This window comes from Leptonychotes weddellii, chromosome 2, assembly GCF_054177405.1.
Source record: "Leptonychotes weddellii isolate Sample4059 chromosome 2, ASM5417740v2, whole genome shotgun sequence".
Taxonomy (NCBI): Eukaryota; Metazoa; Chordata; class Mammalia; order Carnivora; family Phocidae; genus Leptonychotes; species Leptonychotes weddellii.
The window spans coordinates 77,989,966-78,001,712 of record NC_138370.1 but is presented as its reverse complement, the minus strand read 5'-3'; the positions used below and the strand labels follow the sequence as shown (position 1 = coordinate 78,001,712).

At 36.8% G+C, this 11,747-nt stretch overlaps 1 pseudogene; it reads right to left on the bottom strand.

Moving 5' to 3' along the window:
- Positions 1-889: 889 nt before the first annotated feature.
- LOC102728865 (alpha-enolase-like) lies at positions 890-2,442 on the bottom strand (annotated as a pseudogene).
- Positions 2,443-11,747: the final 9,305 nt, after the last annotated feature.

The window sequence follows — 11,747 nt, the reverse complement described above, 5'->3', positions numbered from 1 at the left end:
TATGATTTGTGTTAGAGTTAGCAATAGGATTTGATTAGTTAATTAAATCCTATAACAACAGGAATACATGCACATGTATGAGGATTTCATATTCAAGAGTGTTTTTTGATGTTTTATGTTGATGTTTTTGATGTTTTATAATATTCTTAATAGCCAAAATTCCAAATAACCCAAGTGTTCATGAATAGATGAAGGGATTTATAAATTTTAATATATTACTACATGAGACATTATATAGCTATGAAAAACATGAACTAAAAGAAACAACTCAGAAATGAGGATGGATCATACAAATAGCATGTCAAGTAACTGAAGTTAGATCCAAATGAATGGATACTATATAATTCTATTTAGATAAAGTACAAAGCAGCCACGACTACAGTATTGCATTAGAATTCAGGATAGTGTTTATTTTGGAGAAAGAGAGGGGACTGTGATTGGAAGGAACATTAAGGGACTTTTAGAATGTTGGTAAAGACCTATTCTTGACCTGTTTGTGATTACACAGGAATTTGTGTGAAAATCATGAAGCTGTATGGTTGTGGTCTATATAGTTTAATCTATATTACAACTCACAATAAAAAAATTTAAAAAATTAAGATGTCACAGTTGCACATGCAAATCATTATGTCTCAAAACATGGTTAGATTTTTTTTAGTACTGAGTAAAAATTGTTTTACTTGAAATTTCTCTCTGAAATTAATTTGTACTAATTAAATATGTTTTTTGATAACCTAATTGAATTTCTTCTTTTTTTTAATTGGTCACTGAGGCCTTTTCTTTTTTTTTGTACACAAAATGATTGGGGATCTTGCCTGTAGACACCTCTGAGATTACACTGTGGATACGCATGGCTCCAGACACTTGATGAGAAGCAAGGTGAGAAAAAGAGTGTTTTGAGCCAATCACGTGATTACAGAGTTAGAGTTTCCAAGAGGGTTCCAGATGGTCAAATTGGCCTGTAGCACTTTTAAAGAATCAGTGAGAGAACATCACATGGATGAAAGAGGGGAGTTAACTACTAAGGGCCTTGCAAGTATCAGTTGGGACCTTGAGCTGTCCGTTGGAACATCAGGAGCAAAGGTCTAATCATTCCAATAGTGACGGAAGGACTCAGGAGCTCTAATGTTCACATGGGGTTTCTGAAGTTCCTGCCAGTAAACTTAGCCTTGCTGACCAGTTCCTCTTTATTTCTGAGGTGCTGGCTTGTACTTGGCCAAGTGCTCAGATCGGCAAAGTGTACCAGTTTTAATCTGCCTGGAGCAGAACCCCACCACCAGGCCAGCAATGAATGTGTCTTCAGTCTCCCTAGAGAGATAAAACACCATGAAGTCCCATGCATTGGACTGGATCAACTTGCATGCCTGAAAAGACTTGGTCTCAGAGCCAATTTGGTTTACTTTAAGCAGGAGGTAGTTGCAAACTTTCTCACTTATGAAATCTTGGAAATCTGTATTGAGTTGGTAACTGAAACAGTTAGTAACTCAAACTCAAACAGTTGGTAACTGTTGAGACCGTTCTCTACCACCTAGATTCCTGTCCTAGCTGTGAATTTTTTTTGAGCTTCCAAGTCACCTTTTTAAAGGGATGTTCTATAGACACCACTGGTTAGTCCTTGATGAAGAATTTGAACAGGTTGGTCAGCTTGTCAGCTGTGATGTACCTACTGGAGTCATCAGACAACGTGAAGTTCAGATCACACTTTCCCTGCCCAGGAGAACACCAAGGCAGCAATGTCCATGCCAATGACAACCTTATGGGTGTAAGTGGTTATCTTGATCTCATTCTTCAGCAGCTGCTTTTTTATTTTCTAGGATGTTAGTAGTAAACATGCATCCATGCTCCACATTGGTGGCATCTTTACCATATTTCTTCTTGACGATATTCTTCAGATTGTGGTGAACCTCTGCTCCAATGCACATGGCTTTCTTGAGGTTTGATGCACCAAATGAGAGGATTGTAAACTCCTGTATGGCCAGCTCATTGCCAGCACTGTTGATCATATTATGACTTTAAAGTTGTCACCCAAGACAGCAATGTAGAGGTAGAGGGGCACCTCATTCTCAATGGCTCCAGCCTTGCAGACAGCCAGAGAAATTCCCGGGAAGGAGTGAGCATCACATTTAGACTTATTTTCCATTCTATCTGTCATTATCATTAGTTTCTCATTCTTCTCCTATTTAGGTTCCTGCTAATCAGAGTAGATGCAATAGTTTTATAGATTTGCTCACAGGCTTTGAGACACCATTCACCATATAGCATGTTTTATCATTGTCTAGGAGCTCTCAGGCCTCTTAAACACCAGCTGAGTCACTTTTGAGGTACAGAGATCAACTTAAACAGTGGGATTCCCATGAGGGTGAAAGATCTCTCTGGCATATATCTTGAGAATAGATATGGTTCATTTCTGGCTGCCAGATCTCATGATAGAGGGAAAGAAACAGAGGGTGCTGCAGTCACCAAGGGTGACTATTAAGGTGCAAGGTCTGTGTGCACCAAGTTTCCCCTGAGCTCTTCTCTGTGCTGTCTGCCCCAATGTCCTGTCCTGCTCCCAGAGACCTGATCATCTTATTTTGAAATGGAAACTTATAATATAAAGCTCTTTATATCTTGATAATAATTGTCTACTCTGTCAACACATGTAGAATTGTTAGACCACTTGCACTTTATTTTTTTTAAATATTTTATTTATTTATTTGAGAGAGTACAAATTGGGGGTGGGGTAGAGGAAGACAGAGAAGCAGACTCTCTGCTGAGCAGGAAGCCTGATGTGGGGGTTGATCCCAGGCCCCTGGGATCATGACCTGAGCTAAAGGCAGATGCTTAACCGACTGAGCCACCAGGTGCCCCAGAACACATGCACTTTAATAGTAAATTTCAATGCCGTTTCTTCTAACAGACCAAAATACACCCAAAATCTAGTATATGGCTCTGTTCTGGTCACCTGTTTGATTATATTCTTTTTTTTCTTCCTTTTTTTTTGTTTTGTTTTTTAAAGTCTTTTTTAATTTTCGTCTTTACAGTTACATTCTACACTTTCTATGTATTTAATTTTATTTTTGTATATATAAGTTTTTCTTTATTTTGTTTTTAATAAAGATTTTTATTTATTTATTTGACAGAGAGACACAGCGAGAGAGGGAACACAAGCAAGGTGAGTGGGAGAGGGAGAAGCAGGCTTCTTGTGGAGCAAGGAACGCAATGCAGGGCTCGATCCCAGGATCCTGGGACCATGACCTGAGCCAAAGGCAGACACTTAGTGACTGAGCCACCCAGGCGCCCCTAAGTTTTTCTTTCTTTACAATTTTGAGAGTCATTTCCTGTAACAAACTGACAAAATAAACTCAGGAGATAGTGTATTGTTCTGTTCTGTTCACTTGTCTGTTTATATCCTTTCCTTTTGTTGTTGTTGTTGTTGTTGTGGGTTTTTTCTTTCTCTTTTGTTTTTTCTTGTCTTTTAATTTTCATTTTTACAGTTACATCTTATCCTTTTATTGTATTTAAATTTATTTTTGTACATATATAAGTTTTATTTTCTTTACAATTTTAGGATCTAGTTTTCTAAAAAACAGACCTATTAAATGTACACAGAATCCAGTGTATTGCTCTATTCTGCTCACCTCTCTGATTATATTCTCTCTCTCTCTTTTTACTTATTTTTTTTTCTTTCCTGGTTTCGATTCTCTTCTGATTTGTTTAGTGTATATTTCTCTGGGATCGTTATTGCCATTTGAGTATTTTGTTTGCTCATTCATCTTTTTTTCTCTGGACAAAATGACAAGATGGAAAAACTCACCTCAAAAAAAGACAACAAGAAGCAGTACTGACTGCCGGGGACCTAATCAATATGGACATTAGTAAGATGTTGGAACTAGAGTTCAGAATAACAATTGTAAAGATACTAGCTGGGCTTGAAAAAAGCAGAGAAGACACTAGAGAATCCCTTTCTGGAGAAATAAAAGAACTAAAATCTAATCAAGTTGAAATAAAAAAGACTATTAATGAGATGCAATAAAAAATGGAGGCTCTTACTGCTAGGATAAATGAGGCAGAAAAGAGAATTGGTGATATAGGAGACCAAACAATGGAAAATAAAGAAGCTAAGAAAAAGAGAGATAAACAACTACTGGTTCATGGAGGGAGAATTCGAGAGATAAGTGATACCATAAAGTGAAACAATATTTGAATAATTGGGATCCCAGAAGAAGAGGAAAGAGAGAGGGGGCAGAGGGTATATTGGAGCAAATTACAGAGAAGAATTTCTCTAATCTAGAGAAGGAAACAAGCATCAAAATCCAAGAGGCACAGGGAACCCCCCTCAAAATCAATAAAAATAGGTCAAAACCCAAACATATAAAAAGTGAAACTTACAAATCTCTCTGACAAAGAGAAAATCCTGAAAGCAGCTTGGGACAAAAGGTCTGTGACCTACAAGAGGAGAAACATTAGATTGGCAGCAGACCTATCCATGGAGACCTGGTAGGCCAGGAAGGACTGGCATGATCTATTCAGGGTGCTAAATGAGAAAAATATGCAGCCAAGAATACTTTACCCAGCTAGGATGTCATTCAAAATAGAAGGAGTGAAAAAAACTTCCATGACAAACAGAAACTAAAAGAATTTGTGATCACCAAACCAGCCCTACAAGAAATATTAAAAGGGGTCCTCTAAGCAAAGAGAGAGCCCAAAAGTAACATAGACCAGAAAGTAACAGAGACAACATATAGTAACAGTCACTTTACAGGCAATACAATGTCACTAAATTCATATCTTTCAATAGTTACTCTAATGTAAGTGGGTTAAATGCCCCAATCAAAAGGCACAGGTTAGCAGATTGGATAAAAAGCAAAACCTGGGGCTCCTGCGTGGCTCAGTTTGTTAAGCAACTGCCTTCGGCTCAGGTCATGATCCTGGAGTCCCAGGATCGAGTCCTGCATTGGGCTCCCTGCTCAGCGGGGGGTCTGCTTCTCCCTCTGACCCTCTTCCCTCTCGTGCTCTCTGTCTCTCATTCTCTCTCTCAAATAAATAAATAAAATCTTAAAAAAAAAAAAGCAAAACCCATCAATATGCTGTCAGCAAGAGACTCGTATTAGACCCAAAGACACCTCCAGATTTAAAGTGAGGGGGTGGAGGGGCGGAAAGATGGCAGAGGAGTAAGGGACTCTGTTTCAACTGGTCCCCTGAATTTAGCTGGATATCTATCAAACCATCTTGAACATCCACGAAATCAGCCTGAGATGTAAGAATATATATCTGGATCTCTACAAGCAGAAAAACGACTGCTTTTTGCAAGGTAGGACATATGGAGTTGTGAATCTGATGGGAGATATAAGAAGATAAACAGAAGGGGGAAGGAGCCTCCATAAGCTGGCTCCTGGAAAGTGATATAACACCAGAACACAAAATTGGAACCCTTAGAAATCTGCTCTAGTGAGAGACATCCCTCTCTGAAAGCGGCTCTGGAAATGAAAAGGCAGAATTCTAGGTAGGGCATTGTAGTCTCGGCATATGAGGAACCACAGAGCAAAAGGGGATGCCTGAAATAGTAGAGTGCCCAAGCAGTGGATCCAGGAAGCAGGTTATGGTCAGTGAGCCCAGGAAGGGACTTTCAGCTCAGATTGCCATAAAAAGTGAGCTGGGCCAGTTAATAATCACACTTTTCCTGAGCAGCCTGAAAAAATCTGGAACCTGCACCCATGACTTGGCAAAAACTCGCAGGGCAGTAGTGGCCCAGAAAGGACATTAGAGTGGCACCCAGGCATGGTCCAGGAGCTTCGGGTGTGCGCACAAGCCCAAAGCTGCTCACAGTTTAAGAATCACAAAGGCAGTGGCACTCCTCGGCCTCTGGAACTACCTCTGAGAGAGTTGCTGTGGGCGTGCACTGCAGGAAGCTGCAGTTTTCCATGGTGCATACAGAAGTGGAGCCTGTTTGTCCTGGAAGATTTATTAAAGAGAGCTGACTGTGATTTTTCTGCTCTGGGACAGAGATTTGGGTGCAGACATTTTTGCTCTGAGCCTTGGAAGAGGCAAAGAAAGCTTCCAGGGAACAAAAGCACACAGAGGGTCAGTTTCCACTGAGCCCATCCCCCTGACAGGGGGCGGGGCAACTCCACCCAGACAAGGTTACCTAAGAAACAGCACAGCAGGCCCTGCTCCCAGAAGATGGGCTGGAAGAACAGGTGGACAATAATCCTATGGATCCCATAAGACTGTAAAATCCTAATGCCACAGGAAAATAGTATATTGAGCTCCAGGTGTGACCTCATGACTTGTTTATTTTTCAGATAAAATTCTCTCCTTTTCTTTTTTTTTCTTATGCTTTTTCTGTTTTTTTTTTTTTTCTTTTTACCTTTTCCTTATTTCAACTATATGTTTATTATATCAACTTATATTTCATAGTCGATTTTTAACATGATTTTTCCACATCTATATTTTTTATAGATATATGCTTTATTTTATTCCTTTTTTCACTCTATTTAATTTTACCTTTTGTCTTAACTTATATATATATAAATTTTACTTTCCTTGTAATTTTAGGATGTACTATCCTTTAACACACAGACTAAAATACACCCAGGAACAACTGGAACCCCCTGCTTTGTCCACACTGAGAGATTATAGTCCCCCTTCTCCTCCCCCCACTTTTTAAAATTTTTTAAAATTTTATTCTTGTGTTTCATTTTGGCTTTGTTTTTTGGTGGTGGCTTCTGACCACTCCAGATTGTGTTAGGGTACATCTTGTTTGGGTCGTGGTTGATATTTTAGACTCTGCTCATTTACTTAACCATCCCTTGACAGAATGACTAGGAGGAGGAATTCTCAACAAAGAAAAGAAACAGAGATAATGTCCTTTGCCACAGAACTAGTAAATATGGATATAATCAAGATGTCAGAGATAGAATTCAGGATAGCAATCTTAAAGTCAATATCTAGGCTTGAAAAAGCATTAGTGACAATATAGAATCTCTAAGTAGAACTGAGATCTAATCAGGCTGAAATAAAAAATGCTATGAATGAGATGAGGTCTATACTGAATATTCTATCAGCCAGGGTAAATGAGACAGAAGAAAGAATCAGTGATCTAGAAGATAAGCTTATGGAAAGGAAGGAAGTTGAGGAAAACAGAGATATGCTGCTACTACACGTGAAAAAAGGATCAGAGAGATTAATGATGCCATGAAATGTTCCAGTGTCAGAATTATTGGGATCCCTTAGAGGGGGGAGAGAGAGAGAGGAATAGAAGATATATTTGAGCAAATCATAGCTGAGAACTTCCCTAATCGGAAGAAGGAAAGAAACATTTGAGTCTAAGAGGCAGAGAGGACCCCTCCCCAAATCAATAAAAATAGATAACACCCTGACATATAATAGTGAAGCTTGCAAATTTTACAGCCAAAGAAACTATCCTGAGAATAGCCAGGGAGAAAGATTCCTTACATATGGAGGGAGGAACATCAGAATAACATAAGACCTGTCCACAAACCTGGCAAGTCAGAAAGGGCTGGCAAGACATATTCAGGGTACTAAATGAGAAGAACATGCAGCCAAGAATACTTTATCCAGCAAGGCTGTCATTCAGAATGGATGGAGAGATAAAGAGCTTTCAGGACAGGCAGAAACTGAAAGAATATGTGACCACCAAGCCAGTCCTGCAAGAAATATTAAGGGGGATTCTATAAGCAAAGAGAAACCCTGAGAGTCACATAAACCAAAAAGAAACAGAGAGAATCTACTGAAATAGGGACTTTACAGGAAACACAATGGCACTAAATTCATATCTTTCAATAGTTACTCTGAATGTAAATGGGCTGAATGCTCCCATGAAAAGACACAGGGTTTCAGATTGGATAAAAAAACAGGACCCATCCATATGATGTCTATAAGAGACTCAGTTTGAACTTAAAGACAACTCCAGATTGAAAGTGAGGGGATGGAGAACCATTTACCACACTAATGGACCTCTTAAGAAAGCTGGGGTAGCAATCCTCATATCAGACAAATTAGATTTTAAACCAAAGACCAGGGGCACCAGGGTGGCTCAGTCATTAAGCATCTGCCTTCAGCTCAGGTCATGATCCCAGGGTCCCAGGATCGAGCCTCGCATTGGGCTCCCTGCTCAGTGGGAAGCTTGCTTCTCCCTCTCCCACTTCCCCTGCTTGTGTTCCCTCTCTCGCTGTGTCTCTCTCTGTCAAATAAATAAATAAAATCTTTATTAAAAAAATTTAAAAATAGGGCGCCTGGGTGGCTCAGTTGGTTAAGCGACTGCCTTCGGCTCAGGTCATGATCATGGAGTCCCTGGATCGAGTCCCGCATCGGGCTCCCTGCTCAGCAGGGAGTCTGCTTCTCCCTCTGACCCTCCCCCCTCTCATGTGCTCTCTCTCTCATTCTCTCTCTCTCAAATAAATAAAATCTTTAAAAAAAAAATACCTAAACTATTAAAAATTATTTCAGACATGAAAAGTTTGAGAGTATTTAGTTCTTATGCATCTATACCTAGGAAAATAATTGAGAATGTATTTCTATTTTTAAAAATCCAAGAAAAAGGGATGATATGAACTCCATGGAAAAAAAAATTCCTGAAAAGGCACAATCTGAATATGAATCAAATTAAATTGATTTGAGCAAGTGATATAATAAAATAAAACAAAATCCATTTGTTCATATACTTGAAGTATTAGTAAGTGGTACAAATTTGGTTTCATAAAGTTTTCTTCTCTTTGCAAGTCCATTCACAAAACTTATTTCTGTAATTTCCAGTAATAAATCATAATATTGTAAATCTGTGTTTTTGGATCTTAATCTTCAGAATCTTCCTACAGACCAGTAACAGTACACTCACATTCAGGCTAGAATAGAATGTAAGTGTTTTAAATCCTGATAACTAAAGAAAAAAAATAATGATATGGCTATTAGAAGTTAGGTTATTTACAGAACGCAAGGTTATATGTAAAGAAACTTAGGTCAGATAATTCTATACCATGTATGTGGAGTTAAGGGGAAAGTTCTACAATTTAAAATTATAAACTTAACGAAGTTAAGTTTTGTTCTTAATGAAGAACAAAACCTTTCTGAAATATTTGTAAGATGAAATAGAAAGTAAGTCGGGTGATTGTACAAATGTGCTAAATATTTTGTCATAGCAGCACGTCAATGGTCACCACCTCATTAGGTAAATCAAGAAATGGAGGAATGAGTCTAGGTACCAGCAATTTGTTATTACAGCCTCCACGTAGCATCTCTAAGCAGAAAATAATTCCTTAAAAAAAAATTACCCATCTCACAACTTTTTCAGGAGTGCCTGATGGTTAATCTTGGCTATTTTACAACCAGGTACAAAGCAGACTGATTGAATTCAGGAGAAAATTAACACAGCGCTGGAGTTCTCCAACTCAAATAAAACCACGTGTCAACTCTCTCTCTCTCTGCATGTATGACTCTCAGGACTAGTTGCGCCACAGATGTGCTGCACAGCAGTCCTAGAATAACAGGCATCCCTGTATGCTTGCTCAAACAACTATGTAGCTGCCCCTCTGTGTTGCTCATTTCTACATCCAAATCTAATAAGGAAGCATCTAATTAATAAAAATGCCACTCACATGCCTGCATTCTGGAAGTAAGTGAGTCTCAAAAATGTAAAATAGCACCACTAAGATATATCTTCTTTTTTTTTTTTCTTAAAACATAGAAATGTATTCTATCACTGGTTCTAGAAGCCGGAAGTCCAAAATCAAGGTATTCAGAGGGCCATGCTCCCTTTCAAGGCTCTAAAGAACAATCTCATCATGCCTCTTCCTGCTTCTGGTGGCCCCAGGCATTTCTTGATTATGACACATCACTCGAATCTCTGCCTTTGTCTTTTTTTTTGACCTTCCTAAAATTGATAATAGAGATATACCATATATCTAACTGTTCCCTAATTTTTTCCAGCATCATTGAGTATTGACATATAACATGTAAATTTAAAGTATACAGTGTGATGATTTGACGCACATAGAATTGGAAAATGAACAGCAAAATAATGTTAGTTAACACCTCTAACTCTTCACACCTTTTCTTTTAGTGTAATTCTATTGCTGTGATTATGAGTTAGTCTCTCAAATATTTACATTTTTGATATAGGCAATGAGATTAAAAATGTTTTCCTCAGTAGAATATTATCTTAATTATATTTCATTATATACATAATAATACAGTATTCCTAGAGCAGACTTTTTAATGAAAATAATGTATATCTATCAACATCCTAATACTTATATCTTCTCAAATTAATAATAAGAATAATTATAGTTTTAATTTTCTGAATACTTATCTATACAGAGCATTTTTTCTTTATTCTCTTATTTAATTCTCACAGCAACTCTTGGATCTAGGCAAAATAGTATCACATTATTTAAAAAAATAGAAACTCTTGAAAGTTAACAGAACTTTCATACACTCAATCAAGATAGAAAACAGCAGAACCAGGACTAGAATTTAAATTTTTTAGTTCTATTATCCGAAAGCTATAGGAAAGCTGTGATTGTACTTAAAAAAAAGGAAAATTAAAAAAAAATTTCAATATGCTATTTACATAAGATAGATTTACCATTTTTGGATGAAAATAAAAGATACATAGGATGATAATAAATATTTTTAAAAAACTCTATTAGTGAATATCAATATGACCACTACTTTTCATGAGTCTCTGCTAATGTAATATTGTCCAAATTTTCTTTAAAAGTAATTCTGTTAAAAGTCCTCTCAAATCTCCTACTATGTATTTGCAATTTTGTTATTTATAATAACAAAACTATCAAAAAATTATTTTTTAATAAATATGTAGCTGCAAATGTATATGTAATTTATATCAGTGTGCCTCAAAACTTTCCTATAGCTTTTTGCTTTGCTATTTTTAACTAATTTTTTTCCTTTTCATCTCTTAGTCGTGATGTCATAGTATTTTTTATTTTTTTGTTAATTACTAGAGTCTGGAATTTTAATTACTCAGTAAGATTTTCCAAGTTCATGCTGACTTAGAATATTACTTTTTTAATAGCAACCAGTAACAGCAAGATGTTTCTAAATCATTTTGTTTAAATCTATCTTCATAAAATTTCAGCCAATATGGGAAACTTTAAAAATTATCATGAATAGAACAAACTGATGGTTGCCAGAAGGGAGGTTGGTGGGGGTATGGGTAAAATAGATGATGGGGATTAAGGAGTGCACTTGTCATGTTGAACTTGGGTTCTGCAGAGAAGTGTTGGAACAGTATATTGTACACCTGTAAGTAATACTACACTGGACTTTAACTAACTGGAATTTAGATAAAACTTTAAAAAAATTCTCATGAATAAGGTCATTTTTGTATTATGTAGTTTTTAGTAATTTCTTGATCATTCCCTACATTTGAGTAGGATATACCTCAATTCCATGTAGCCTAAGAACCCTTCCTTAACTTCGCAAATATATCTGAAAAATTTATAATAACTTTCATAATTTAATTACAATTTTTAATTTTTAGCTGAATAAAAAAATGCAATGAAACAGTGAAAAGTATTTAAAGACAAGTTTCTTTGAAGAATCATAGTTCAATGTGTACAATAAAAGTTTACCAAATAACCTCTCATTCCAGAAATTACTACTTATTTCACATTATTGCTAAAATTATGTATTAGGAGCCTAGTAACTTCATTTATTTTTGAAGTCTTTTTCAAAGTTCTTGGCAACAAATGTTGTTGATTAATAATGCAATAATTTGCTAAAAC